The 14436-nt window shown below is 32.0% G+C and overlaps 2 long non-coding RNA genes across 2 annotated transcripts; both read right to left on the bottom strand.

Annotated features, from left to right (window-relative positions):
• Positions 1–404: 404 nt before the first annotated feature.
• Positions 405–2528, bottom strand: LOC145156230 (uncharacterized). The gene is made up of 3 exons (XR_013736551.1): positions 2227–2528; positions 2086–2146; positions 405–521 (listed from the first exon to the last, which is right to left on the bottom strand). It is a non-coding gene; the product is annotated as an uncharacterized LOC145156230 (long non-coding RNA).
• Positions 2529–7956: 5428 nt separating this feature from the next.
• Positions 7957–8593, bottom strand: LOC145156229 (uncharacterized). The gene is made up of 3 exons (XR_013736550.1): positions 8503–8593; positions 8155–8333; positions 7957–8067 (listed from the first exon to the last, which is right to left on the bottom strand). It is a non-coding gene; the product is annotated as an uncharacterized LOC145156229 (long non-coding RNA).
• Between the last annotated feature and the right edge of the window lie 5843 nt (positions 8594–14436).

The following is a 14436-nucleotide window of genomic DNA, read 5'->3' as shown; positions in this document are numbered from 1 at the left end:
ACATTGCAGCATATATTAATTGAAATACATTAACTAGGTACCATTGTTCAAATTCAAAACATCAAATTCATATTTAATATTACAATAAGTAGTTAACTAACATTGTTCAAAATACTAAAAAAACATCAACCATCATTATCATAATCGTCGTCTTCTTCTTCTTCTTCTTCCATCCTTTCGGCAAGTTGTTGAGAGATACTTGCTTGTGTGTTATAGTTGTATAGAAAGTTAGGAAATAGTGGTGGTTGGAAGTTCGGAATACATGCCGCTAATGATGCATTATATTGTTGCATTTGTTGTGCATCAAATTGGGATTGAGATTAGGGTTGAGATTGGGACGATTTGGAAGTGGAAGGTCGTTCATTTGGAATTAAACCGAAGTTGCCGGTTGGTCTGCTACCCACCCCGCGAGCATGCCCGTGTCTCGTCCCAAGGGCACGTTCTAAACATTCTTCATTGTTTACTTCTCCGCCTTCCCCAACCTCGTTTTGCATTTTCTCATATTCCTCTTGAATTTTCTCCTAAAATAAAGAGAACAATTAATTAAAACAAACAACTAAACTTAAAAATTAAAATAATAAGAATATTCCTTAAACAAAAAACTATGAATAATAATAGGACTAATATTATAAAATCCCTAAATTTTTAACGCGTAATTGGAAAAAACCCTAATATTTTTTTTATTATTGTAATAGCCACAACTTTCTTGCAGAAATTATTACTCTAGCCCACTTAACGAGTTTCATGGTTAAGTTGGTTAACTTTTTTGCAAAATCAGTCCTAAAAAGTTCAAATTTAGTCCCTGAGGTTTGCAAAAAATTACACCACATAGTTTTTTAACTTTATTTTTCGTTTTTGTATACTTTTTTTATTTTCGGTTTTTTTATAAATATATGTATATTTTTTATTTTCTTTTTATATATATACTTTATTTATTTTCATTTTTTAACCTTATTTTTCAACAATTTTTTTTAACCTTTTAACCTTTTGTTTTCTATTTTTTAGTGTATATATAGAGTATATTAGAGTTTTTTTAAGGTTTTTTCAAATTTCTTTTTGTATTATATTTTATTTTTTATTTTATTTTTTCTTATTTGTTTTCCAATTATTTGTTTTAGTTTTTTTGTTTTTTTTTGTATTTTTATCTTTTTATTGACCTTTTTCAACAAAATATAAAATGTATTAATATATTAAAGTATATTAACATTTTGATAATTTATAGTTTTTGTAATATTTTAATTTTTATTCAAGTAAATAAAAGAGTTATGTTTATATTTGTAATTTCGGTCCAACTTATTTTCTTTTTATTATTTTTTTCTTTAGTGCTATTATATTTATGTTACGAAAAAATGAGAATTAAAAAAAATAGCTTGTTTACTGAGAATTAGTGTTTCAATATATTATATAACTTGCAAATAAAATCATATTTCTATATGTGATATCAATAGATTAAATTCAAGATAATACTTTTCAATTTGATAATAGACTAAAAATAATAATAATAATAGTCGGTCTTTATAAAAAAAATTTGTTATAGTAATTTATATTGAATTCAAGTTTGTTTACTTGAATCAAAGTAAAAAAAAACATTAGAAAAACCATAAATAACTAAAATAGGAAAAAAAATAGAAATCAAAAATTAAAAAGATAAAAAAAATTAAATTGTTGAAAAAAAATGTTAAAAAATGAAAATAAATAAAGTATATAAAAAAGAAAATAATATATATATATATATATATATATATATATATATATATATATATATATATATATATATATAAATAAAGTATACAAAAAATGAAAAATAAAGTTAAAAAACCATGTGGTGTAATTTTTTGCAAACCCCAGGGACCAAATTTGAACTTTTTAGGACTGATTTTGTAAAAAGTTAACCAAGTTAACCATAAAACTAGTTAAGTGGGCTAGAGTGATAATTCTGCGAGAAAGTTGTGGCCATAGCAATAATAAAAAAAATATTAGGGTTTTTTCCAATTACGTGTTAAAAATTTGGGGCTTTTATAATATTAGTCTATAATAATATTAATAATATATCTTTTTGTGCTCGACTTGTATACCAACCCGAACCTTCTTTGTAGCGCATTTGTCTCCAACCCCCAATATGTTGCGGCTTGATTCCCATTTTATCCTATAATAAGTGAAAAAACAATAAATATATTTATACAAATGTTAATTACAATTTTAAATAATATTAATGTATTTTATTACCTCTAAATAACGTCGTTGAGCATAGGATCTACATCCGTGAGCACTTGTGTGCGGAAGTTTCGACCTAGTAACTTTATTTTTGATCGACGTGTGTTTGTATTCATCAGTCAAAAACAACAAATCAATCATATTGTTCCAAGCTTCGGCGGTCTAATCACTCGGTGGACATCTTCTTGCCCTTTCCACATTATGATATCCACCAACTCTGTCAAAATGTTTTTTTATCTGATACTTGCGCTCTCGATAAGCTCTTTGCATATCTGCTTGGATACCCGCTCGAAGGGGTTCCCACAAGTCTGTGCCCCGATACCTATTAAGATCAAAATAAGTCTGCAAAAGGAAAAACATATTTGATTAGTAAAAAAAATATTTAATAAGTGTAAAATGCAATACATATAAAATATATTGTATACTTACTTCTAGCTCGGGATATAAATCATCTTTGTACTTGGTAGGAACACGACGCCAAGTATGATAATGCAACGGTACCTGTGATACCACCAGATTTGAGATCAGTCTAACAAACATTTTCCCGTTGTCCCCCACAAATCGATACGTCCACCCGTAGATATCAATTCTCAAATCCAAAGGCCTACGATTGTTATTTTCATACTCATCGTACAAATTTAAGTTACTCCCTTTGACACGCACATTCACATTCACATTATTCGCTTTTACTAGATTTACATATAGAATTGGAAATTTAGAAATTTAAAACTTTAATATATCTAATACTTAAAAATTGCATGTAACTTACAAGATTGGCAACACGATGGTACACCGTGTGCGACCCCGTGTGGAGGTCTATCCCCACCGTCTCCTCCGTGTCCCCTCGCGACTTCTGCCATCTAATTAACAAATATTATAAACATTCAAAATATATAATAAAGCTAAAAATAAGCAACATTTGAAAATCTAACAAATATTATAAGCAATCAGGATATATGATAACTATAACATACCGTCAATCATATTCATCACTAGAACAATATACATGTACAACATCATCATCACTGTCAAAGTTTTCATTATTTATTTCTTCATCTGAAGAGTACGTATCACCATCGTCATTGTCATCATTAATGAAATCATCATCATTTATAGTAGGAGCAACATTCCTCCTAGCAACCACACTTGATTCGCCAACTTCACCTAAAGTCGTCTGCATAGGCAAGGTACCTAAGTCGACAACCAAGTAAAATCAGTTGATTGAGTGTTGTTCACGACATCTATCTCATTCACAACACCGATACTTGGATGATTCCAAAGTTTTTGATGATTAACCTCTTCCACAACTCTCTAGTTATTGTTTTGAGTAGGATCTTGGAGATAAAATACTTGTTTAGCTTGTGTGGCTAAGATGTATTGTTGATCATCATACCACGTTTTACCGACATACCATTCATGATTGGTATCAATAAGAACCATATTATATATAGTCTTTAAACGTCCATTACGTAATCACGCATTGACCCATTTACCACGAAAGAGTACAACTGATTTACCATATAAATAATGCAACTCTATGATCTCCTCTAATTGACCATAAAATGGTGTATCGTCTTCTCCGAATGTAACAACACCACTATTTTGAGTAGTGCGTCGGAGATCACGACTATTCACGGCAATTCGAACACCATTTACTATGCATGCAATGTAAGAATATGTACGCAACAGACCATAGGCCAACACCTTTAATTCATCAATACGGTCCGAAGGCATATCTTTTTGGAGATAATAAATTTGTAAGGAAATATAAGATTGTATGTTTAAGTAATAAACTAGTTTTACATTATAAATATATAACGTACTTACCTTTTCTTTGAACCATGAAGGAAATTCCATTTTAAAATCACTTTCAAGAAATTCTTATTTGAATTCACTGAATATGGGACAAAATAATTAGAATAGTTAGAATATATTATAACACTATCGAAAATGTAGTTAATAAATCAGAAACTTACGATTTGTAGCTTCTCATCTCATCCTCATCGCAATTGTTTAGTACAAACCAATGCAATGATTTTTTGGCCTCTTTACAAAGTTCAGCGATTTTCTTAGCCGACATTGTGATGAGAACATAGAAAATTGCCTTTTTGGAAGGCGGAGATCATCATTTCTGTCAGCACGGTTGAATTTATTTTGCATTCCTTCAAGATATATAGAGCAGAATGTCAAAGCTTCGTCTGCAACATAACCCTCTGCTATTGAAACTTCTGGTTTGGCTTTGTTTCTAACATAATTTTTAAGTTTTTTCATATATCTTTCAAAAGGATACATCCATCTCATGTGTACAGGCCCTCCAAGAATGGCTTCATCAGGTGAATTAAGAATAAGATGAATCATTATGTCAAAAAATGCTAGAGGATATATCAATTCAAGATTCTATAAGATCTTCACCACTTCTGTTCTGGCATTTCTCATGTCGTTAACATCCAATGACCGTGCACAAATTTTTTTAAAGAATGTACACAGTTCAATGATTGTTCTTGAAACATTTTGGTGGGAGACCTGCTTGAACCCCTATAGGTAGCAATTGTTGCATGAGGACGTGATGATCGTAAGACTTCAGCCCAACCAAATTTGATTCAATATGATTAACCTTCTTCTTAAAGTTCGATCCAAAACCATCAGGTAGTCTCACTCCTTTAATGATTTGACAGAAACATTGTCGATGAATTGGTTTGAAAGAGTAAGAAGCATGTGGGAGCATTTCTTTCTTCTTCTTTTCTTACTTGTTGTGTTTCTTCATCTTCTTGACTTTCTCTTTTGGCCATTGATCTGGTCGAATGCCCATATTTTTCAAGTCAATTCTTGCTTCTTTTTTGTCTTTGCTTTTATCGTTCATCAGTGCATTATTCAACACACTCTCATTCACATTCTTTAAAACATGAATAACAGCGAAATTGTGTTTTAGGTCGAGCGAAGACCAATACTCAAGCTCAAATAAGATACTTCATTTCGTCCAATTAAACTCTCTCTTTTTTTCTTTCATCGTCGCGCTTTCTGTTTTTACCCCCATAATCAGGATGTTTACCTGGAATTCGATCAGAGAGACAATTTACTTGCTTTAATATAGTTGCATTACTGAATCTTCTAGGACGCGGTCTTTTCTCAGGTTGAGAAACAAACAATAGACTCTCCCTCCAACTATCGTTTATATTCAAGAATCGTCTGTGACCAACATAAGACATCTTGTTGGTCACATAAATGGAAGATGTGTCTTCGTTACAAGTAGGGCATGCTAAATAACCTTGACCACTCCATCCAGACAGACTGCTACGTGCTGGGAAATCATTGATAGTCCATAAAAAGATCGCACACATATTGAATATAGTGTTGCTTGACGCATCTCTCATTTGGACTCCTTCGACCCACAACATTTTCAACTCATTCACCGAAGGCCTCAAGTAAACATCATTGTCCTTTGCGGGTGATCTAGGCATAGGAATCAGCAAAGTTAGCATGAAATAAGACTCTTTCATACATATCCATGGTGGTGTATTGTAGGTAGTCAATATAATCGGCCAAATACTATAATTGTTATTAAAGTTGCTGAATGGATTAAAGCCATCAGCAACTAAACCTAGACAAACATTTATAGGTTTTTTTGGCAAACTCTGGATATCTCTTATGAAATTCTTGCCATGACTTCCCATCTACCGGATGATACATCATACCATCCGTTGATCTCCCAGTATTATGCCAAATCATATCTTTAGCTGTGAATCTGGAACTATACATCTGTCGAAGCCTTGGAGTCAAAGGAAAGTATCGCAACACTTTTTGTGGTACTCGCTTCCCCTTTGTGGTTGTGTCTACCCATCTACTCTCGTTACAAATCGGGAAATTCTGCATGGAATCATTCTCCTTCCAAAACAAAGCACAATCATATTTGCAAGCATGGATGGATTCATATCCTAACCCTATCTTTCTCAACTTTTTCTTAGCTTCATAGTGTGAAGTTGAAATCTTGCTCTTCGGGAAAGCAACTCTTAGCAAGTCTACAAGTTGGTCAAACGAACTATTTGTCCATTTATTGATCACTTTAATATGCAACAACTTTGCCAAAAAGTTTAAAGAAGACATCTCATAATCAGGGTATAACTCGGTATTGAGCTCCTCAAACAAAGCATCAAATTCTAGGTCCACGCCTTGTGCTTCATCTTCTGTATTTTCTTCATTTGTATTTTGTTCCGCCATTACATCATCAATTACATCAAACATCTCATTAGTTATTGGAATGTTTATTGGAGTCGAATTGTAGCCCAAATCCGAAATTCTCACCGTGATGATTCCATATAGTATAGATTTTAGAAACCCACGGTCATGTATGTGGGCATAAACCATACTCAACAATTGTCGATACATATTCACACACTTTATGCACGGACAACGCACTTTGTCTTTAGAGTCAACATGTTTCCTAGTAATCTCCATAAAGTTTTTAGGACCTTCCAAGAATTTTGGGGACGTTCGGTTTTCACGAATCCAACTCTTATCGATCGTCATTACTGTTTCATTATTGAAAATTACATTGTATACATAGTTAAATTGTATTTTGGCTGTATATGAATGTGAATTGCAAGACTTTTTGTTTGAGAAAAAACGGACGGAATGGATAGAGTATTCACAATTATATAAAGAAATATATACCCTGGAAGTAGAAATCGGACGGAATTGATAGAGTCAATATACATTTATAGAAATGTACTTTTATTAGTTTGTTTAAAGCATTTTATTTTCACTTCTCTTTCATATTTATAGTATATATACATCTTATTTTTTTTCAATTAAAACATTGTACTTTTAATATTATTTTGTTTTTGTTTGTTTTATTATAGCACCATACTTTTAATAGCATCGTAGTTTTATTATTTTGTTTTATGTTATAACTATCAAATAGAAATGAAATAAAATACTTTAATAAACAAGCTAAAAAAAATATGTTGCTATTAATAAACTTTGTAGTTTAAATATGTTTTACTTAATAAATTTTGTTCTCAATAAACGTACTTTTATTAGTTCAAATATTTTTATATTTTGTTTTATGTTGCTATTAGTAACGTTTGTTCTTAATGATAAACATTTAAACTTAAAAATTAAACATTTTATCATTTCATTCACTCAAACTAATAAACTAAACAAATAACACAACCATACATATTTTACATTTTATACATAAAATTTCATATCAACCTAAACAAAGATCACAATCATACATATTTCACAATCATACAAAATTTCGATTTCATATAAACCTACACAAGTAAATTAACATTGTATACATATAATTTCAATTTCATATGTACCTAAACAAATTTGAATGTCATATAATATTTTAACCACAATTTCAATTTCATATAACATTAACCAAGTACATTAACATTTTATATATACAATTTCAATTTCATATAAACCTAAACAAACAAACAACATACATATACCAAAAAAACAACACAATCATACATATACCAAACAAACAACACAATTCTATAATCATAGGAGGATAAATTTCTATTTCATATAAACTTATACATAAATACAATTTCAATTTCAATAAAAATTAGAAAAAAAAACTAACCTGTTTCGTTCGTTCTTCTTGATGTGATGGACGGATTCCGCTTGTCAAAGTTGATGGTGATCCTCCGGTGGTGGCTGGTGGTCACCGGAATACACAAAATTAGAAAAAAAAACATGAAAAACCCACAATTTCTTACCTGCAATAAAAAACGAACGGAAGAGAAGTTGGAAGGAGGGTCGACTCGTCGGTGGGGAAGGCTGAGGCGGTGGAAGACGGACGGTGGTGAAACAAAACCTCTTCATCACCGGTGAACAACTCTAAAAACCAAAAAACCCCCCAATTTCGGGGTAAAAATCATTACCACACAACAATAAACAACGAATTAGGAGTAGAAAATACGTTACCTGCGGCTAATCACCAGTTATGAAAGCTAGAAGGTGATTTTCGTCGGAGAGGGAGAGGGTAAACCCCTCCGTCGTTGTGTGCAAATGAACGAAGACTGCGTTTTTTTAGGGTAAACCCCTATGCCGACGACATGTCGTCGGTTTAGGGTCTATGTATACGATGTCGTTTCGTTTTTTTGCTGAAACAAAAAAAATTAAAATTAAAAACATGTGCCAACGACTTGTCGTCGGATAGATGTTTCATGCGGATCGCCACGTGTCGTTGGTATAGCTTACATAAAACTACATCGTACTGTATTTCTGGAACATGGAATAAAAAATAAATGGAAAATAGATATTTTTCGATACCTATCCCGACGACAAGTCGTTGATATAGACTTTCAGAATCCCGCGAACAATTTTGTCGTTCCCGCCAGACTTGTAGCGACGACTTGTCGTCGGCACGGATATCCTCGTCAAAGGAATTTCGTCAAAGTTTGCAAAAGGTATGATGACGACATGTCGTCGACATAGCTTGACTTGTACCGACGACATGCGTCGCCGAAATAGGTGTCATCGGCATAGGTCCGTATCCTTGTAATGAATGACCAATATTAAAGTCTAAATAGACCCCCAAATAAAATAACCAAAGTTGTAAACATGAATTTTTAGCAGAAAATAAAACTTGATATAGACTACATTACATAAACTGTATAACAATTTGACTAGATCACTACTAAGTTATCCATTGAGATCAACAACCATCTATAAAAGAAATAAACCCTTTGAAACTGCCAAAAATATGGGGTATTTTAAATCTAGTTATTGGAACATTTAGTCAAATTGATTCTTCTGGCACAGTAGGCTTACATTTTTATTTATATAAACTTTATAGTCAACCAAATATAAAATCGAATCCATAATTTATTTATCGTTTGTAGCGACCAATGCATGCATTATCCTATAATAAAATAGGCTACAAGACAACACTGACTCTCGGGAGAAAAGATCCCAAGTCCTTGGTGAGCTACACTCGCTTACCATATATATATATATATATATATATATATATATATATATATATATATATATATATATATATATATATATATATATATATATATATATATATAGGTTCAAATATATATATATATATTTGAACCTATATATATATATATATATATATATATATATATATATATATATATATATATATATATATATATAGAGGTTCAAATGTTTTTAGCAACTATTGTGTGCATGAATGCACTAATAGGAATTTAAGAAAAAATAAATCATTAATAATAAATATAAGAGTATAATAGTAATCTATATTATAATTAATTATGGTAAATTTATAAAATCAAATAATATCCCCTTTAAATTAGGTTATCAGTTTACAACCCTATAACACCACCACCCTTTCCCCGTCTTTCTCTAAAACCCATCGTTCACAACCATCATCATCTTCGCCACCGACCACCACCGTCATCATCTCCATCGTCGACTCTTCGTGCTATGCGATCGATCCCAAACCACAAAACCTTAGCGGCCCTCTTCACTGTCGTTTCTCCACTAGCCGCAACCATCACTCGTCTCCACTAGCGGAAAATCAATTGGATCCGGATATGGAGGTGGAGGCGAAATCAAATGATCAATGAAGTGGGATACGAAAATTAGATTGATCGGAAAAAAAAATTGATACTAAAATCGATAGACAAGGTATGTATGAAAAATTCAATCTTTTGGAATCATGTTTAATCTGGATGTTCGTGTATTAATTAATGTTTGATTTTGGTGAAGTTTAATCTTATTATTTATTTGTATTAAAACCTCGCAACTTGATTTGGGGTTTTCTACTTTTTCCACAAATTTGAGTTTTTCTACTTTTTCCACGATAATTATCAAATATCTATAGAAAAATAAGTGATTTATTACTCATGAAGAAAGATAGCTTGTTTACCATTTTCTTAATATAAATTCTATATAGTAGTATGTAATTATTCAATTATACTATGTATTTACGTCTAAAATAATTCAGATGTGATTTCTTTTACATATAAAGCTCTCATATACACTTGATTTTTATTTGCATTTTTGAGGTTGCAGTCCTTTTTCCGAACAAAACCATAAACAACCCTGATAGCTTCTACTGGAATGAAATCTTGAATTCCGATTCTATCAGAATAGAATCTTGAATTCCAAGTTAACTTAAGCAGTAAATTACCAAACACACCACATAATGTCATCTCGTAAGCTGACTAACCTACCGATCTCTTTCTCGGTATGTTCTTATTAGCTTTTCTATGGTTTTGTGTGATTTTTGTTTTAGAATGTCAATCTCACAGCGTATTTTGATTCAATTTGTGATTATGAATTCCAATTTCTATTGTCCATTGTTATTGTATATTTGGAATCTAAAATTATATTAGCAGTAAACACAATACTTTTGAATATATTCTATGTATTCTGTCAGAATAAAATATATGTATTCTGCTAGAATATATTCTATGTATTCTGTCATATTCTATGTATTCTACCAAAATATATAAAGTGATAGTTAATTGCATGTAACATATTTTTAACCATTATTAGTTTTTGTTGTATTTCTGATAGGAATGGCTTGAAGAATGCATTGAAGACCTAACAGGAATAACTTGAAGAAGGCATTGAAGACCTAATAGGAATAACTTGAAGAATGAATAAAGTTTGATCATACTCACAATTTAAGAATGTTGTTATTTTTTTTTAAGAATTTTATTCATTTTTGTTGATATTTTTTTAGAATATGTATAATTATATTAAAATGTATAAGACTTTTAGTCTGTAAGAATATGTATGAATTTGTATTTAAGTTCGGATGTATAAGAATATATTAGAATGTTGTTATTTTTCAACCTCATATTCAAGAATATTATTATTCTTCAATAATATTCTAATAGAATAAAATTCTGAAAGAATATCATTCTAGCAAAAAAATATTATGACAGAATAAAATATGTTATGTTTACAAATTACGTTAGAATTAAAATTGAATTAATTAAACAAATTCAGATTTTTAAAGTTAGGAGAATTAATTATCCCTAAAAATCCGAAAATTTCCTTTTATAATTGTAGTTAATTGTCCAAAATACCCTTTTGCTGAAATTTGTGTGATTATATGATACATGTTATCTCATTGTAATATCATACACTCTCAAATCATGTCCATTGATTAGTTCCATCCATTGGTCCAGATCTGTGCATTCTGGCACACAATAGTTAGTAAAAACAAAATAACCTAAGCCTATATATATATATATATATATATATATATATATATATATATATATATATATATATATATATATATATATATATAGTTAAGTTAAGTTATTTTGAGAATTCAAAGTTGTGCGAGAACTCGGGTACTTTTAATCCGCTCAACATTTTTCGAAATGAAAACCATCGTTAATCTGCAAATGTTGTGTCTAAACCAATTATAGGCTAAAAACATATTTTTCTACTTTTTTGAAATGTGGATATATACACATTTTGTATTTTTTTTCTCAAAAATTTTCAAACCATTACAATATTGAGACTTTAATGCTATCATTTAAGAAAAATTACACCTTCAAATCATAAAAAAAACAAAAAATAAATAATAATAAATGTGGATATACATACATTTGATGCATATTCAAATGTGTATATATGCACATTTCAACCGAAAATAATCAAATTTTTTTGGAGTCTGATTTCTCTTAGACGTAACATTTAAAGTCCAATGGTGGTGCTGATTTTGAAAATGTTTGTCGGATTTGGAGTTCTCGTATATCTTTCAGTCTTCAAAATAATTTCTCTCTCTTTCTCTGGTGTAGCACTAGACTCTTAGAAAGTATTGGAAAACAGTGCACATGGAGTTAAGCCATGTAGAACTCACATAAGAGTGCCTTTTGATAGCATCTTCTAATTTCACAAAATAACAAAAACATTAGCAACTATTTTCCTTTCTTGAGGTTAGATTTCAGAACATGGATAGGACCAAAATGACCAAAATTCCCCTCTTTACTTTAATTCTCGGTACAGTCAAAAGGAGTAACCTATAACACCTACAGATTCGGGCTAGTCAATTAAAAATAAAATAAGCTATAAAATGATTTTTGATAGAGAATTATATAGGATAAATAATCTTAACCAAAGTTATAATATATGTGACAAGGATTTTGTATGTATAAAGAACATTGAAATCTGACTTCGTATGAAAAAATTCAAAGGTGAATTTTAAATGGATTGCTTATTAGATTAAGTGATCTAAACAAAAATCATAGTAGACGTAAAACCGAGAGTGTGCATATAAAGAACGTCCAAATCTCACTTCGTGAGAGGAAGTTATGATTTTTTGAAGTTTCAGCGCAAAAGTACGGACACAAAAATCGAAATTCAAATCGGTTGATTGTTAGCCGAAACAATCTAAATGAGAATTTAAGATATCATAAATATGAGCCCGTCGATATAAAGACTGTCGAGAATGGAGTTCGCATGAAGAAGTTATGAATTTTTCATGGACTTCAACAATCTAAATCGGTCTAAATATGAAATTTTGTTAGAGCAATAATTAGATGTTGAGACCTTAATTAAAGTTGTAGAGCTCTTCGAGAGGATTCCGAGGGTATAATGAACGACGAAAATGGAGCTCATATGAATAAGTTATAGTCATCTAATTATCTACGAAAAACTTCTTGGGCTAATGACGTGGCAGCACTGGAGTGCGCCACGTGGCATGGTCAGCAGTCGGATTCTCCCTTGAGACAAGGTGACATGGCACCACAAAAATGAGACACTTGGTGCTAGAAAAATAGGACATTTGACGATATTATAGAAAGGTAACATGTGCCCCATTTTTAGTAACTTTTGAGTGCTAATAGAAAGGCTCTAGAGCATCCAAGAACCCAGGGAAATAGAGTTTTCAGTTTCAGAATTTTGTCTCCAGTTTTCTTAATCTCCAAGTTTTCTCTGAAATGTTTGTAAGTTAAGCTATACTTATTTTATTTGAATGTATCTTATTTTTATAGTCATAGTTGTTCTCATGAAGCTATAAATAAGATTAATTAGTGATTCTAAGTCATTAGATTTTAAACATCCCAGAAATACGGTCCAAAAATTTCATTTTTAAATCATTAATAAACCCATAAATATCATCATCATATAAAAATCATGAGTCATGTATCTCAAAAATATCAGAACAACTGTCAATGTATCAAAGTCACATGTCCAAAACATCAGAGTAAATCATCCCAGGCTAAAAGTTGTGGTGTGTGTCATGCAGTCATCCAGAGCACTTCCCCTTGCTATCGGAAGTACCTGAAACAAAACTGAAAACTGTAAGCACGAAGCTTAATGAGTCTCCCCAAGCTACCACATACCATACACATATCACATAATCATACATCAACATATCAAGGGCCCCACCCTGCTACATCGGGTCCTGCCCGGCATCGACTCTGTCCGACAACGGGCCCCGCCCGGCATCGAGCCTCACCCGACATCGGACCGCATCCGGCATCGGGTCTCGCCCGACATCGAGAAAAGCTCGGCATACATATGAGCATATATACGAATACAAATAAGCATAAGCATAATCATCTAATCTCAATCATAAATACATTCCTCGGGCTTCGCCCGGCATTGGACCGAGTTCCGGAAAGCATACTAACATTCCTCGGGAACTGCCCCGACATCAGACCAGATTCCGAAAAACATACAGATACAAACACATGCAAGAATCACAAAGACATCATGCATACCAACATTCATCGGGTATCGCCCCGGCATCGGGTCGCAACCCGCAACATATAAACCTAAATCGGGCCCCGCCCGGCATCGAACATTAGGCCGGAACTAACATACATAACGGGCCGGCCTTGGTGCCTTAGACCCATTCCTATAGGAGAAGACTCACCTCGCAAATCTGAATACGAAACCTCGCGGTGAGGAATATCTGATAGCTGCTCCAACGACTTCCCGACTATCAATATAACAATAATACTTAGTCAAAATCTGATAATCCTTCTTAGGGTAAAATGACCATTTTATCCATAGTCAAAGTCAGCATTCTAGTCAAAGACAATGTTCTGGGTTGACTCAACTCGCCGAGTTCTATAAATCAGAACCCTGAAATCGCAATCCAACTTGTCGAGTCACCCCCTTGACTCGCCGAGTTCCCTGGCTACTCATAGTCGCAATTTAGCGAATCAACTCGTCGAGTCATCCTTAGACTCGTCGAGTTCTACCATAATCAGAATCGGGACAACTCTCCTCAAC

Source organism: Lactuca virosa, chromosome 2 (genome assembly GCF_052849685.1).
Source record: "Lactuca virosa cultivar CGN04683 chromosome 2, Lactuca_virosa_CGN04683_v6, whole genome shotgun sequence".
Lineage (NCBI taxonomy): Eukaryota > Viridiplantae > Streptophyta > Magnoliopsida > Asterales > Asteraceae > Lactuca > Lactuca virosa.
Note: the sequence above shows the minus strand (reverse complement) of the source record. Positions and strands in the feature narration are given on the sequence as shown.